The following is a 15,799-nucleotide window of genomic DNA, read 5'->3' on the forward strand; positions in this document are numbered from 1 at the left end:
GGATTCTATGATACAATGGCAAAATCTGCCCAAAGCAACGGTGTATAAATACGGGGCTGTGTAGCATCACAGGACAACAGCACACTTCATGCTCGGCTATAAGAGAACAGGAGAGCCTGGATGTTTTGAAGGAGACTATATTTAGAAGAAGCCATTACAATGAATATCTGTTTGAAATAGATGCAAGTTCACGTACGAAGGCAAAACATCCTCAAACATACCAGACACCTCTGAACACTGATACACAGCTGTGAATGGATTTCTAGCCAAAAACCTGCTAAAACAGTGCTTCCCCCCTCTGCCCGGCCCCTCAACAGCTGGCATACTCCTGCAAGCTGCTGTCCAGTGGGATAGTTCCTTCCTTTCCCACGCTCCGGAGCCGGTTCCGATTACAGCTCCCAGTGATGGCAGCATCCCACGGGACAGGCGGCTGCAGCCCAGCTTTCAGAGCACAGCACCCTGGGGACCACAGCTCGGGAATGCTCCATCCATCTTCTGAGCCCAAGAGAACTGCACAAACTGCCCTTAAAGAACATCTTCGGTGTCGAAGCATCCCGCGTAGTGTTAACTACTGAAAGCATCAGCGCAGTATGGATCACAAGGGCAGGCTACAGATAACCTGCAGTGATTTCCATGCTCCATCCTGTCATCCATCTGACAGTCCCTGCGTTTCATTTCTCTCTTCTACAACCCCAAAAGGACCAGAAGGTGCCTCTGCTTGCCACGGAGGCTGGCAGCTATGAAATTATCAACTGAAGTCAAATATCAGCTAGAAAGGGGAATGCCCTAAAGAAGCTGGTATATTATATCAGCGTAGATAATCTTTAAGGTCTCTTCCAAACTGTTCCATGATTATCAGGGAGCAGTTTGGTTCAAGCTGTTTCCAACTCTGCCAACAGAACTTCCACAAGGTTTTCTCTCCTAAGATATAAGAGATGCCACAAAGGCTCAATCGCTGTAGGATCTTTTCTTGCCATTTCTTTGCAGCAAAACCAACATCAGGAATATAGGCGCTACAGCTGCTACAACTGATGTGAAAGAGCCTTGTAAAGGAGGAAGGACTGAGTACCAACACCAGCACGAATATCTAAAAGATATTGTCCATATTTAACCTGCTAAGATTTATTATATATACAATACATATATATTTAAATACAACATCACCAGAGGATAAAGCAGTATGTAGACCTGCTGGTGGGGCATACTACTACTGAGCCCCAAGATGTTAAATGCACACGGAGCTGCACTAGACAAAACATGTAGTCTCTTTCAGCAGGCATTAAGCTTGCATTTTAATGCCTAAACTGCTATAGGAGGGTCTATAGACATTAAAACACTGTTTCCAGAGAAAGTTTTGAGGGTTCAGTGATTTTCCAAGGAAATTATTCAAGCTTCTTCCTCTGAAGATGCTGATAGACGAGGCTGTATTTCAAGTTCAATGTAGTACAGCGATTCCGAGCTCCTTCAGTACAAATTACAGCTCAATCAAGTTACACAGAACTTCCAAATAACGTCTGCAGTTCACCAGCCAAAGTATCAAAACCAGAAACAGTGAAGAATTTGGCTGTCACGCGCTCTGTACATCTCTGTGTATCCCATGCCCATGTCACACTCAAGAGGGATTTACAGTGCAATAGGAGCAGATCTCCTGGAAAAATCTCACGTTCTGGCAGTCCCAATAGTCTCAACATCACATCTTCCTAAATTTGAATCTCAGCTTAAACAAAGTCATGCAAATAGGCCATTATTTAAATACAGCTCCCCGTTTCCACTTTTCCCTTTCGTCCCCACCTTCCTAGATATACTTAAGTCACTAAAGCTTCCTCTCCCCTTATTCCTGTCAGGAACCAGAGATGTGCTGAGCTGGGAGGACAGCCTGTGAGAAACAGATCAGCATTTAGTGCTGTACCTGTGGCCTTGAAATGTGCCCTCAGGTGGGTTCTTAATTCGGCTTTTCAGGATTGATGGGCACACGTGTAATTTAAAAGCAATTTGGAGCAGCAGTAGTTTGGCTTGAAATTAATGAGCTTTTGGCAACTGCAAACAAGACGATAACGCAAACCCATTTAAACTCATGCCTATATTTAACAGGAAGAGCATCATTTTAACTTGGTTATATACAAAGGCTTTTCTTCTGCAATATATGAAAGGGATTCTTCCACAATCTTGCTCTCGGTAGCAATTTGCTAACTCCCCCCAGTTGTAACAGATCAGTAGAAACAAAGGCAGCAGCTAAATTAATAGCGTTGAGTAATTAAATGCTTTAAGTGACCTTGTGCAGTAAGATTGAATACACTCTTGAAACCCAAACCTAAAGTAAAATAACCTCAGAAAGCACCTGAGAAACCTAAACATGCAGAACATGGGATATAAACATAATTCACTGCTTGTTTAAATCAACAGCCCACTACTCGTGGTAAATCACAGCACTGCAGTTCAAGCAGTATTCTGTGTATCACGGCAGACACTGAGGCTAGGAATGCAAAGAAAAATAATCATCAATGGACAAAGAGGAAACACAACAAGATTGAAGGGCTAAAGCCAATTAAAGGGGGATTTACTAAAAGAACTAGCAAGCAAGGTGAAGGCAGGTTAATAGATACATCTGTGTTGGACATGATCGTTTGCTTGTTTATCCTTTAATTTGCACTGTTAGTTTGGAAATCAGTTGAGAAACTGCTACAGGTAAAGAAATCTGCATGTTCAGCAATAAAACCTGTTAGGAAGAAAACAGTTTTCAGTACGCATTGAAAGGTTCACACTCTTCTAACCACAATCTTATAGCATCAGATGTCTAAAAACTGCAACTGAAGCTCACCAGTGAGAGCAGACCGAGCACTGCTCAAGCAAGTGACACAAGGCAGTATCCAAATAAGTCCTGGTAAATTCTCTGCAGATTTTGCACACAGATATGCTCACAAATTGCCATATTATACCAAAAATAAGGTAAAAGACAGAAAGGTGGGTTAAAAAAGTTAATTGCTTCTCTAAGAAACTAAAATGCATCCCATTTAACAGTGAAAACTGAACACTGAAGCTAAAGAATTACAGCTCTTGGTGAGGAAAGAGTTACAGATCCTTTAAAATACACTGAAAACCAGAGGGTCTTCAGCCCCCAGATTCTCATTGCTGCCTTCAAGTCATGATGATGTGGGCTTTCTGCCATTCACCAGAGTTATCTTTTGTTTCCGATTAAAAGTTTCATTAAAAGGACCAAGGTATAAAAAGATGTATTTGCTACAGGTAACAAATTCTGGGAGCAAACACCAAGAGAGAAGAAAACAGAATGAACCTCATTGAGCATGGTCCCAACTTGGGAACACATAGAAAAGACCCCAGCAGACCAAGGGGACCATGACCTTTAGTTTGCAAGACCAGAGGTAGGAGAGTACTAGTTCTGCACAACCAACTAAGTTATTCAATCCTTATTACAATCCACATTACACCACATCCGTAGGGGAGGGATGTTTAAAGCACCACGCTCCCACAGTTCGTCTCAGTCTGGTTGTGCTGGCCAATAATCAAGATTACTCTGCTAGTCCTCAATCAGTCCCATACAAGGGGCACCATCATCAGTGACAGCAGCGCTGCGTTTTCATTAAGCTTTCTCTCAAAGTCATTTCAGATGACAGAGATATTGATTTTACTGAAGAGGAAGGAAACGCAACACAGAGCAGCTAAAGAAACACCCAGCCATGGGGAAACAGCAGCCTTCCAGTATCTGAAGGGGGCCTATAGGGATGCTGGAGAGGGACTCTTCATTAGGGACTGTAGTGACAGGACAAGGGGTAAGGGGTTAAAACTTAAACAGGGGAAGTTTAGACTGGATATAAGGAAGAAGTTCTTTCCTGTTAGGCTGGTGAGGCACTGGAATGGGTTGCCCAGGGAGGCTGTGAATGCTCCATCCCTGGCAGTGTTCAAGGCCAGGCTGGACAGAGCCTTGGGTGCCATGGTTTGGTGTGAGGTGTCCCTGCCCATGGCAGGGGGGTTGGAACTGGATGATCTTAAGGTCCTTTCCAACCCTAACTATTCTATGATTCTAAAAATCTGAGCACACCACAGTCAAAACACCATCCAACAGCATCCCCCTCTCCCATCTATCCTTCCAGTTCCCAGAGGCATCCTCTGCAGGCAGCACACAGGAATAGGCACGTGAAAGGACATCACTCATGGAATTACTGTACCGGCAGTAAGCAGAGTGAATTCAGAAGGCAATGCTGTGCACATGCCTTAAAAATATGCTCCATGTTGTTCATACTTCAAAAATAAACCCTGTGCTTCTCCTATCTCTGTATTATCAGCGTCTCATTTCAGCTCTGGCTTATACAAGTTTTCCTGTCTGTTGTAGGTATTTATTTAAAAGGATATCTACATTACAGCAAGAAGTTCGGCGTACAGCCAATATTAAATATGAACCTTCACAGCACTCGGGATGGATCACACAAAACCTACTGTTATCAGACAGGATGAGGACTACACCTGGATAAGACCTTGTGCAGAAGGGCACAGGCGACAAGAACAAGAAGATAAGATTACAGTTCAAGAGGATGTGGAAAGCCTTGCACAGAGCAGCCTCGTGGGCACAGCCTCTTTCCATTCAGCTTGAATTCTGCTGCACCACACTGCAAATCAGTTAAGGCAACATCTGAATCATTCCCTAAGACAGCTCTCAACCCATAAAACAAGCATCACATACAGGGTACCCATAAACGATGCGCCACAAAGAATACATTATTAAAGAGGTCTAAATTATGTATCCGTTCAATTTACAATACTTTGATCATGGGGCACCAAATCGTGTTTAAGGTTACAAGGGGATTCTGCTTTCATTAATATTGTATCAGGAAATCAGTAATAAAATGCCTATCAAGAAACAAAGAACTGTTCACTGCGGGCACTGCAACAGCAGCCCTCAGGTTCAGCTCTTCCACAGCCACTTCCCAGGACACAAGGATGCAGGGCTGGAAAGCCACAGCATCCCAGCGTGCACAGGACATGGAGCAAGCAACCAAGTTCAAGTCTGTGTATATTATTCCCTGAGAACACCATATTGAGGACAAGAACATTTAGGGACAGGCCAAGGGGAATGGCTTTAACCTGCCAGAGGGGAGACTGAGATGAGCTCTTAGGCAGAAGCTCTTCCCTGTGAGGGTGCTGAGGCGCTGGCACAGGGTGCCCAGAGAAGCTGTGGCTGCCCCATCCCTGGCAGTGTTCAAGGCCAGGATGGACACAGGGGCTTGGAGCAAGCTGCTCTAGTGGAAGGGGTCCCTGCCCGTGGCAGGGGTTGGAGCTGGAGGAGCTTTAAGGTCCCTTCCAACACAAACCAGTCTGGGGTTCTGTGATCCTTACTACACTATTCATACAGGAATATAAACCCCAAAGTGGTTATTTCCAAGCTCAAGCATGACAATTGCAGTACCAGGCCTTCCTTTTTTAAATAACCAGCAATTTCCTTGACAGCTTTTCACCTACTTTGCACCACGCTTGCTAATCCCAAGGAAAGCCCTGAGAGTGCTTTACACCTCTCAGTAAACTCAAACTGCATACTCAGCAATCTCCTCAGCTTGGCCCCTATTGCCATGAAAATCAAAGCACCAGCATCACCCTGCCGAAACAAGAGGTGTGGCCATGGGTTTGTCCCACAGAGTGCAGGTCCCTGCTGCTTTCCCTGGGCTCTAGGCAGGAACAAGAGCCCAGCCTGCTCCAGCCTCTGCTCCACACACAGACCAGCCACCACCGCTCAGCCGGTCCCTCCTACCAACACTCCCGACACCAAATAGCACCTTCTGGATGCTTTTATCCCTTTTCCTTTCAGCTGCTGTTGCTGAGGAATTGTCAGGGTCCTTCCAGATACATTCACCTTCGTGTTTCTATATAAAGGCAGGTTTTTTCTACTAAAGCATTCATTGCTGATGGCCTTTGAGTGCTCTGATACCACCGACGGGCACAGGATCTCCACCTGGTGTTAAGCCCTGCATAAATCTGTGCCAAGCCCTATACTGGAAATCAAGAGTGAAACACAGTATCGCATTTACAAATGACAGTACCGTTCAGAGGAGGCACAGACACCATCCTCAGCTTCTCTATATAACTGAACACCTTCTCCTGCAGAACCTCCCACTCCTCCAGCGAGCAGGGTGGACTGCGCTCACATCAGTACGTTCAGTATTCCTTTGTATCTTTGTGGTCTGCGTCCCACACAGCATTCAACACGTGCCTTGCCTCTTTCTTGCTCTTCAGTAGGACTGCCTAGCTCTGAGATCCTGAACAAATCTACATGACAACATCAAACACCAAGCAGTATGTACACACATGAAAGCTGCACGGGACTTGGTACAAGGGATGTAGGGACAGGCCAAGGGGAATGGCTTGAACCTGCCAGAGGGGAGACTGAGATGAGCTCTTGGGCAGAAGCTCTTCCCTGTGAGGGTGCTGAGGCGCTGGCACAGGGTGCCCAGAGAAGCTGTGGCTGCCCCATCCCTGGCAGTGTTCAAGGCCAGGTTGGACACAGGGGCTTGGAGCAAGCTGCTCTAGTGGAAGGGGTCCCTGCCCATGGCAGGGGATGGAGCTGGGTGAGCTTCAAGGTCTCTTCCATCCCAAATCGGTCTGGGATTCTATAATTAAATGCATTCAAGGAATATAGAAGACACTAGCCAAAGCACAGCAAGCCAGGACGGCTGCTGTAACACAGCTCCTATGTAATTCTTTCATTTGTGACCAAAGACAGCACAAACTAAAGGAACCAGACACTACACCCACACCATTTTCTTCCTCACATTTTCTCTTTCCCTTCTTCTCCCACATTTCTAAACCAACTGCTTTTCTCAGTCCAGAAAACAAGTATTTGCAGCTTAACCCCCTTCACACCCTCTCCGGTGCAGAGCCCACATCTGCATACACACCAGCACAGCCCTATGAACCCAGAGACCTCAGCTGCACAATCTCTGCTTCTCCCACCTCCATCCTCACCCCCTTTCTCTCTCAGGGCACAAGCGCCCACACCCCAAGCACAAAGCAGACACAGGCTGCCCCACCAGCAGCAATTACAGACTGTTATCCCCATTAGGGACTCCTCATCCACCTCCAGCGAGAACAACACATGGACCACCTGCATCATTGTACATCAAGACTTGGACATTTCCACTTGTTACCCACCAGAGCTAACTGGGAACTTAACGCACCTCCTGGATGAGTAGAGCCCATTACATCCATATAAAAATCTCTTTCAAATGACACCAAGTTTCCAGCTGAATGTCACTGATTTTCATCAACAGTTACTTTATTTTCCCCAGCCCCACAGCACAACGTGCACAGAAGATCCCCATGCACAAGTATTTTTCAACTCCTAAGCACCTCATTATTTCCACTCCCCAAGTTTTCTCGTAATGCTTATAACATCTTCGCAAAAGAACCCCACTAAGCAACACCATTTCTTTCAGCCCAGTGGTCCGTACCATACAAACCAGACCCAGGCAGTGGTTTAGAGGCTACACATCTTAACACACAGCACATCCCCCTGCTCTATGGAAACGAGCCACAAGGAGAGGAACCTCAGTGGAAAATCAAACACAAGAGATACCCTTTCCCATTCAAAAGCACTGCTCAGTCACAGGGCAGGTATCCAGTGACCCTTTGGACAACCACAATTAAAGTGCAAGAAAAATAACCCAGTGATGGGAGACAGAAGTTGTCTTTACATTACTTTTGTGGGGTTTGTCGTTATTTTTCTCAGTCTTTTAAACAAAACCATAAGCAGGAGGGATTAAACACGATACCTTTGTTTCTGGAAGTAATAAATGTGATCTTTTCCATGAAAGCCTCATTTGACGTCTCCCCGTCAGCCTGCATAAAGGAAAGCACAAAGTTCCTCACCAGCTGCAAGGTTTACACCCACCTCCACACAACCAGGGGCTTTTCCCTTGCCAGGAGCATCCCTGATGCCGGTCCCTCCGGTGACCCCCTTCCTCTAGGCACCATCTGATGCCAAATCACAGCCTTTGCCAGGCAGCAGCCGCGATGCTGGTGATGTGAACCAGGCAACCACTATCAAACCAAACTGATCAACAGCGAGTGGAAGCACATGGGTTTCACACAGCGCTCCCCTTGCCCAAGGGAGGGTAAAAGAGTTTGTGCGCAGGAACATCACCCCCTTGGTCATTAACGCTGTCTGTCTGAATTCCAGCTGCACCCAGAGCCCCCTTTGCCTCGGGACGAGCAGGATGAACACGGCACGGATACGCTAACGGGGGATAAATGGGTTTTTAAAGCTGAAGTTCCCAGCCCCGTTCCAGGAGCCGGGAATGAGCCTGAACAGCCCGGACACCCACTCGGATGGCGCACAGGGGAGTAAACAGCGACGCCCGAAGCGAGGCAGCAATACCTGGCCGCTCCCCAGTATTATCGCGGGTGGGTTCCGCATGACCCGAACCCTTCCCGCTACCACAACCCGTAGCGATGAGGCTCCCACCGCCCGCCTCACCCCAACACCGGGGTCCCCGCCGCCCTCCCGAGGACGGGCATCCCGTGGAGAAAGGGGCACGCGTGGAAGGGCGAGCGCAGCAGCGCGGACCGGCACCGGGAAGCTCCCAAACACCCGCCGCTTCCCGTCGCGTACCGGGGCGGCCCGGCCTCCGACGGCATGGCCGGGGGGAGACGGGAACAAGGAAGGGGAGAGGGAGGACAGGGAAGAGGAGGAGGACGGGGCTCCCCCCGCACCTGCGCTGCCCGCCCCGGTCCCCACCGGCAGCACCAGCCCCGGCACTGCAGCATCCCCCGCCCGAGCGCCACCGCAGCCGCTGCCCCGCGGGTCCCGTTCCCCGGCCCCGCTCACCTCGGCGGCTCGGCGCCCCTCGGCTCCCCGCGCAGGGGCGGGCGGGCCGCGGGACGCGCAGGCGGAGCGGGGCGGCGGCCAGGCAGGAAATCTCCTTCCTCCTCCTCCTCCTCCTCCTCCTCCGCCCGCTCCCCGGCGCCGCGGCGGCGGGCGTGGAGCCGCCTGGCGGTTACCGGCGGTATCGCAGCGGAGGGGACCCTGCGCTCGGACCCTGCCCGGGACGCATCAGGGGAGAGCGCCGCAGTCAGAGCTGACGCTGCCCGGGCACGTCGGGAGCGAGTCGGTTCTTGCAGCGTTGAGGATGTGCGGGAACACGAGGGTTTGAAGCGTAGGATCAATCAGCCAGGTTGGGAAAGAGCTTTAAGCTCATCCAGTCCAACCATTCCCCAGCACTGCCAAGGCCACCGCTAACCCATGGCACTGAGGGCCTTGTCTACACGGTGTGAGAACACTTACAGGACAGTGACTCCAGCACTGCCCTGGGCAGCCTGTTCCAATGCCTGAGCACCCTTTGGACAAGACGTTTCTGAAGGCGGCTACAAGGATGCTGGAGAAGGGCTCTTCATCAGGGACTGTAGCAAAAGGACAAGGGGTGATGGGTTCAAACTGAAACAGGGGAAGTTTAGGTTGGATCTAAGGCAGAAGCTCTTCCCTGTGAGGGTGCTGAGGCGCTGGCACAGGGTGCCCAGAGAAGCTGTGGCTGCCCCATCCCTGGCAGTGTTCAAGGCCAGGTTGGACACAGGGGCTTGGAGCAAGCTGCTCTAGTGGAAGGTGTCCCTGCCCGTGGCAGGGATTGGAGCTGAATGGGCTTTAAGGCCCCTTCCAACCCAAACCAGTCTGGGATTCCATATGATGCTTAGGTGGCTGCATGGCAGAGCTGGGGTGAACAAGAGAAGTCTGAAGCCTTTGACATCCACCTTTTCCCTTCAGGAAGCCTCTGCAGCATCTCAGGCTGCGCGGGGCAATGAACTGGGACGGTGAAACTCAGAATAGAAACGCCAGGCTGAAAAGTAGGGCAGGGAGGAGGGGATTACTGAGGAAAGGCAAGAATGAGGGCGTCTGAACGTTGCTTCCTTTTGTCTCCAGTCCCCTGGATACCTCTTCTTGCAAAACAAGAGACTTCTATCTGCAAGAATCTCTCCTCCAGGAGAGGTGGAATGGTTTGTGTTGGAAGGGACCTTAAGGCTCACCCAGCTCCAACCCCTGCCACGGGCAGGGACCTCTTCCACTAGAGCAGCTTGCTCCAAGCCCCTGTGTCCAACCTGGCCTTGAACACTGCCAGGGATGGGGCAGCCACAGCTTCTCTGGGCACCCTGTGCCAGCGCCTCAGCACCCTCACAGGGAAGAGCTTCTGCCTAAGAGCTCATCTCAGTCTCCCCTCTGGCAGGTTAAAGCCATTCCCCTTGGCCTGGCCCTACAGGCCCTTGTCCAAAGCCCCTCTCCAGGTTTCCTGTAGGTGAAGAAGTTCCATGGCTCCTAAATTAATTAGTCAGGAGAAAGGAATGTGAAGCTGCTTCCAAAGAACCAAAGAAAACGCACGTTATATAATTATTAATGCCTTACTGGGAGGGGAAAGAGATTTTCCATAGGGAGAACCTAAAGAAATTGCACAACCATGAAATAAAGTTGTAAAAAACTTTATCCAACCTTTCTTGCTCCAGCATTCCATGCTTGTGGCCAAAATACCCCTATTGACACAGCATGACAGAAATGGAGCCTTGCTGCTCCACCTCAGTGGTCCTAGCCCTGCTTCCTTGCATCATCCAGGCTACTTCTAAGCCCAGGTTTACACTGTGGATGTGTTTTAGGATACACTGTTGAGCTGGAGCCATCAAGAGTGAGTAAGCCCAAAGCTGATTCTATCTTCAGTTGCTGGCTATAGGAAAACATCATATGATGCTCAGATATAGTGCTTCATCCACAGAACTACATCACTGCTCCACAAAGTCTAGCAGCGAGGGATCTCCAGAATGAGGCATCTTAAAACCCACCTTCAGCTCTCTCCAGGCAAGGTCTGAAGAGAATTTATGCTGGTAAGAAAGGGGAGAGGATGAAAGACAAAGCTGCTGTGGGATTTGAAGCAATTTAGCTCTATTGACAGAGCTTACCTGCTTCTTCAGGAAATAAATCTAAGCAGTTGGAAGACTGAAAGGCTGTAGCAAGAACAAGATAATACTGGGTAGATGTCTGTGTGTGGGGCCCCAACAGACCTCCAGCAGCGGCTTTGTCTGTCTCTCATCCCACTGGTCCTCTGTCTTTTCCTCTCATCCCATCACAAATCAAATCCATTCACAGAAATGTCAGCTCTTTGGCAACCGTTTCACCTTTGCTTCCAGTTTGCCAAGGATGCTGCGGGGCTTCTGACAGCTCCTTGGAGAGACCCAGCACCTGCATCCAGGGATTCACACCGTGGAAGTTACGTTATTCCAGTCAAAGATGTGGAATCCTAGAATCCCAGCCTGGTTTGTGCTGGAAGGGATCTTAAAGCTCATCCAGCTCCAACCCCCTGCCACGAGCAGGGACACTTTACACTAGACCGTGTGGCTCAAGGCTCTGTCCAACCTGGCCTTGAACACTGCTGGGGATGGGGCATTTACCGCTTCTTTGGGCAACCTCTTCCATGGCCTCACCATACTAAAAGGGAAGAACTTCTTTCTTGTCATAGATTATTACATATATAATTATATATATATTTAATTATGCTTTCTGTACATTCCTGTAAACCCAAAAGGCAATGCATGGTCCCAGCCTTGAGAGAAAGGACTTCAAGGAGGAGAACCTATAGTGTTATTAAAGCATATGACACTAAGTAAAACCTCCCACTTTCCTTCACTTACTTAAACAAAAGCTCCCCAAATACTTGCAAAGCTCCCACATTTGCTGAGAAATGGCCGCTGCACCCTTGTCAGCAGCCTGGTGGATTTGCCTCTTTATTCTAGAACACGAGCCGTGAATGTACTAAGGAAGCTAGAAAATCAGAGACAGCACAGCAAATAACAGCTACAGAGCCATGATTTCTGTAACTGCAAACATATCTCAGCCTAAAAATACAGGAAATACTCTAATTTAAAGTGCAGATAATCGGGGAAATGCATGGGAACATGTACCATGCCAGCAGTAGCTAATTTAACGACTTCAAAGCGGCATTTGTCAAAGATTTCTATGTATGAAATCTAAAATGATGAGTATCTAGGAACATATTTAAGTACTCAGGACTACATATCTCTATAATTGCTACAGAAATTGCATTAAGTGGAAGCCTGCCCGGCCAGCTCTTCCCTCCATCCTCACTTTAGTGTTTGCTCTAAACATTACAAACCTTGGAGCAGCTTCAAAGCCCCATTTCAGTAAATTGAAAGCATTGCACAGGCACTGCTTTCTTACAAAGCCAGAAAGCTTTTGCTTCCCACTCTTCAATACCCTATTCTTGACCGACTCATGCTATTATTATTCCACGAGTAATAGCAGATTTTTAATAGGAAAACACATTATTTTAAGCTTCTGCAAGTCATCTTTTGGGATGTGGGAAAACTCTTGGACGTATTAGAGGCTTTAGCAGAGCTGTTGTTGTGGCAACTGGAGGCACATGGAAAATGGAAAACACCTTCATACTTCCTTCGAAAACCCATTTACCAGCATGGCCCATGTTGTTCTGTGTAAAGCCCCAGGTATTTTACAGTCTGGAAATGGAGAGGAACAGGGGGAATGAGAAGTCAGTGTATTGCCGAGGTATGACTCTCCTTCCTCTGCCTTGTATGTGTTGGATAGGAAGTTCTAGAAGGTAAATGTTCCAATGGAAGAATTAATTTCTTATCAACACTTAATGCTGGCTAATTTCTCAGTCTCAAAACCTTTGGGTAAAGGCTATTTCAAGGGCTGCCCCTGCATCTCCTCCACTTGCCATTCCCATTAGGGCAAGTGAAGGAGATTCTGAACGTGGCTTTTCCTCCTCTACCAAGACCAGGCAAAACTGGCCATGAGCTCTCCAGGTATCTGAGTACAGAACACAGTTGTATTGTAAATATATTCTGGAATGGCACAGGTCGTGCCTCAAGGCACCAGCTGAAGTACTCAGATGGTAGGAGGGAGGAATGCTCTTGCAGCTTTACAGCAGTGTGTTGCTCACTGTGCTTGCATTGATACCAGTGTGGTGGCTTTGGGATCTTCCACCTTTTTTACCTTTCAAGGTGAAAAGCAGTAGCCCCTGTTCCCACTGGCTGCTCAGGTGAGGATGCTATTTCGGAGGGGCAGCACAATATTCCGGCTGTCATTCCAATACCAACCAGAGTAAGAGCTACCAGGAATCAATAACTACCTAGCGACCGAGTTCTCAGCTGAGAAGATTCAGTCATTTTCTGGGAAGGAATCCAAGCAACATTGAAAACGTATTTGGTTTTCCTTTCAGTGGTGCTGCTCTGAAGGAGAAGAATGAAAGCAGAAGATGGAACAGTACAAATCCACCCCCCAGCAGCACTGGGTACCGGCACACAAACATCACTGTGATCACATCCCTCTCAGTTTCCCAAACAGCTCTTGCAATAGTTTTGCAGTTCAGTTGAGCTTCACGTTTTTCATCTCCAGCTACATAAAATTCATGATGCTTTATCCCATTCCCCTCACCCAGTCCCAAATAAATCCCTATTTCTGCCACCTCTCAGAATGCTGTCTGCAAAGCTACCCAGAGGTGAAAAAAAAGAAATCAATCTCCTTAGTATTCCATAGTACATTTATAACAATTTGTTTCAATTACAATTTATCTATCTTAAAAGGCACAGAGGCAATGCTAGTCGTGCATGGCCTGATCCCACAGTGCTGCTCATACATCTGTCTTGCGGGTAGGCTTATCGACTCCTTTTGGGGCCAAGTGCAGCTCAAGGATCTTTCCATCTCAGACCCTGAGCTCCTCTGCAATTAGACATGGAAAATGGAAACTAAAAAGGATGTGAAAGCTTCAGTCAGGTGTGCTTTTCCTGCAAACAAACCCTTGGACCCTGTCTGCTGCAGACAGAAGATGGCAACCCTTGGGAGGTGGCATCCATCAGGAGATGGCATCCTTTAGGAGGCTGCATCCATCAGAAGCTGTAGGCAAAGCTCACTATGTGATGTTTTTTTCACACGTAAGAATGTGTTCGTAATGTAGACAAATAAATGTATATGAAAAGTTTGCAATTAAATGCTCTCATTTTATGTTTTTACATATTGGGTTGCTTAAAGTAAACTAACTTGTATATAAACAGAAGAGAAATGCTCCCTTACTCTGCCTTTAAACACACAGGGAGATATGTAACTTTATATAGCAAAGGATTCCAAATCTCTCTGCTGTCCATCTGATCCATAACAAATTACTCTGATTGTTCTGTCTGACTGTTGTGCAGGGCTGAGTCTGTATTAGCAGAGGCAGAGTTGGTAAGGTGCTCATCAAGGAAGGAACCCAATCTCTTCTCTGTTCTCTCAAGTGATAAGGTCTGTCATGTCAAGCCACAATTTTCATGACAAATTATACGATGCTTCTTTAGGTGGCTGTGAGAAAAAGACACAAGGAATCAAAATCACACCATCAGCAGAGACTGGATTAACTTCAAGGTGACAGGGAAGAAAAAGGCAAATCATGGTTTTATTTGTAGAGTAACTCCCGAGTTTCTGATTTGAGACACAAAAATTTGAGCTGAATCACTGAAAACTGAGTATAATTGAAAAAGATTGCTTAGAAAGGAACTACAGGCTGTCCACTACAGCTCTTGGTCTGTTATTTAGTGGTTTAAAAGGCCTGGGTACTCAGTTCATTTAAACTGGGTTCTCTCAACTCTGCCAAAGCAGGACCACTAAGCAGCAGCTGAAAACTTACTCCTTCAAAGTTAGTAACAGGTAAAACATCTTAAATATATATATTTTTTAACATTTAATTCTTAAATCTATCTATTTTTAAATGTATTTCATGGGGACAAGTAGCACAGCTGATGGCACAGGGCTGATTGATTGATAGCAGGTTTTACTTCGGTTTATTAATTTATATCCATGGACTAGAAATACTTGGACTGTGCTCTTTGTGTGCAACTAAACAGTGAATGGAATTATTGGATTAATAAACCCAGTCTAATAATGCTCACACACATTGCTATGGTTAAAATTTAACTGAAGGACAGGACAGAAAATGAGAGGCAGGTCTCTTGCTTCTTCTTTCTTTAGAAGGGCTGAAAAGCTTCCCTTTGCTTTTCAGAGGTTAAATCATATACTGACTGATTTCCACCGTGTTATATATGTTTATTACAGATATGAAGCATATAAATCATTTATGCATGAAATGTATAATTTTTGAAGCAATGACATCAAAAATATCATTAAAGTCCAATTTAATTGGAAAAAAAAAAAAACACACAAAACCACACCATATAAAAGACCAGAAATAAAATAGATTGATTTCAAATGTGATTACTGCTTTAAAGTTTGGAATCAAGAAATCATACTAGTAGACTTGCAGTATGATAACACTGTATTACAGAGTGGGCAAGGTTGGATGGGGCTTGGAGCAAGCTGCTCTAGTGGAAGGGGTCCCTGCCCATGGCAGGGGTGGAGCTGGAGGAGCTTTAAGGTCCCTTCCAACACAAACCAGTCCACGATTCTATGATTGTCATTTCAGATTCATAAAACCTCAATCTCCCAATGTCTTTCCAGTGCAAAGCAGGCAAATTTCAGGAATAAAGCTCTACAGGTTTATTTGGCAGCACAATTAAACCAGACTGCTTTCTAAAGGTTGATTAAAAAACCTCTGGATGCAGATGCATGGGTTCAATATAACATGGAAAAATGACATCTGATTAATGGAAATAAAAGCGTGTGGAATCTCTGTTACTTTACCCTGATGACAGATTATTAATTTATGCTTAAGATTCCACCCACACCAAATGGGGTCCTGAGTGCCTAATTTACCTAAATTCGTGTCATTTGGCTTCTGCCTTAATAGTAAGCAAT

The 15,799-nt window shown here is 46.8% G+C and overlaps 1 protein-coding gene across 2 annotated transcripts in view; it reads right to left on the bottom strand.

Annotated features, from left to right (window-relative positions):
- PTPRE (protein tyrosine phosphatase receptor type E) overlaps window positions 1–7,922 on the bottom strand; it is a 93,207-nt gene extending 85,285 nt beyond the window's left edge. For both annotated transcript variants that reach the window (XM_057408685.1, XM_057408686.1), the window contains exon 1: window positions 7,776–7,922. The gene's annotated coding sequence lies outside the window, so the exon portion shown is untranslated. The remainder of the gene's footprint in view (window positions 1–7,775) is intronic.
- Window positions 7,923–15,799: the final 7,877 nt, after the last annotated feature.

This window comes from Pezoporus wallicus, unplaced genomic scaffold (genome assembly GCF_028554395.1).
Source record: "Pezoporus wallicus isolate ANWC-B61680 ecotype Strahan unplaced genomic scaffold, APGP_CSIRO_Pwel_v1 contig_13954, whole genome shotgun sequence".
NCBI lineage: Eukaryota > Metazoa > Chordata > Aves > Psittaciformes > Psittacidae > Pezoporus > Pezoporus wallicus.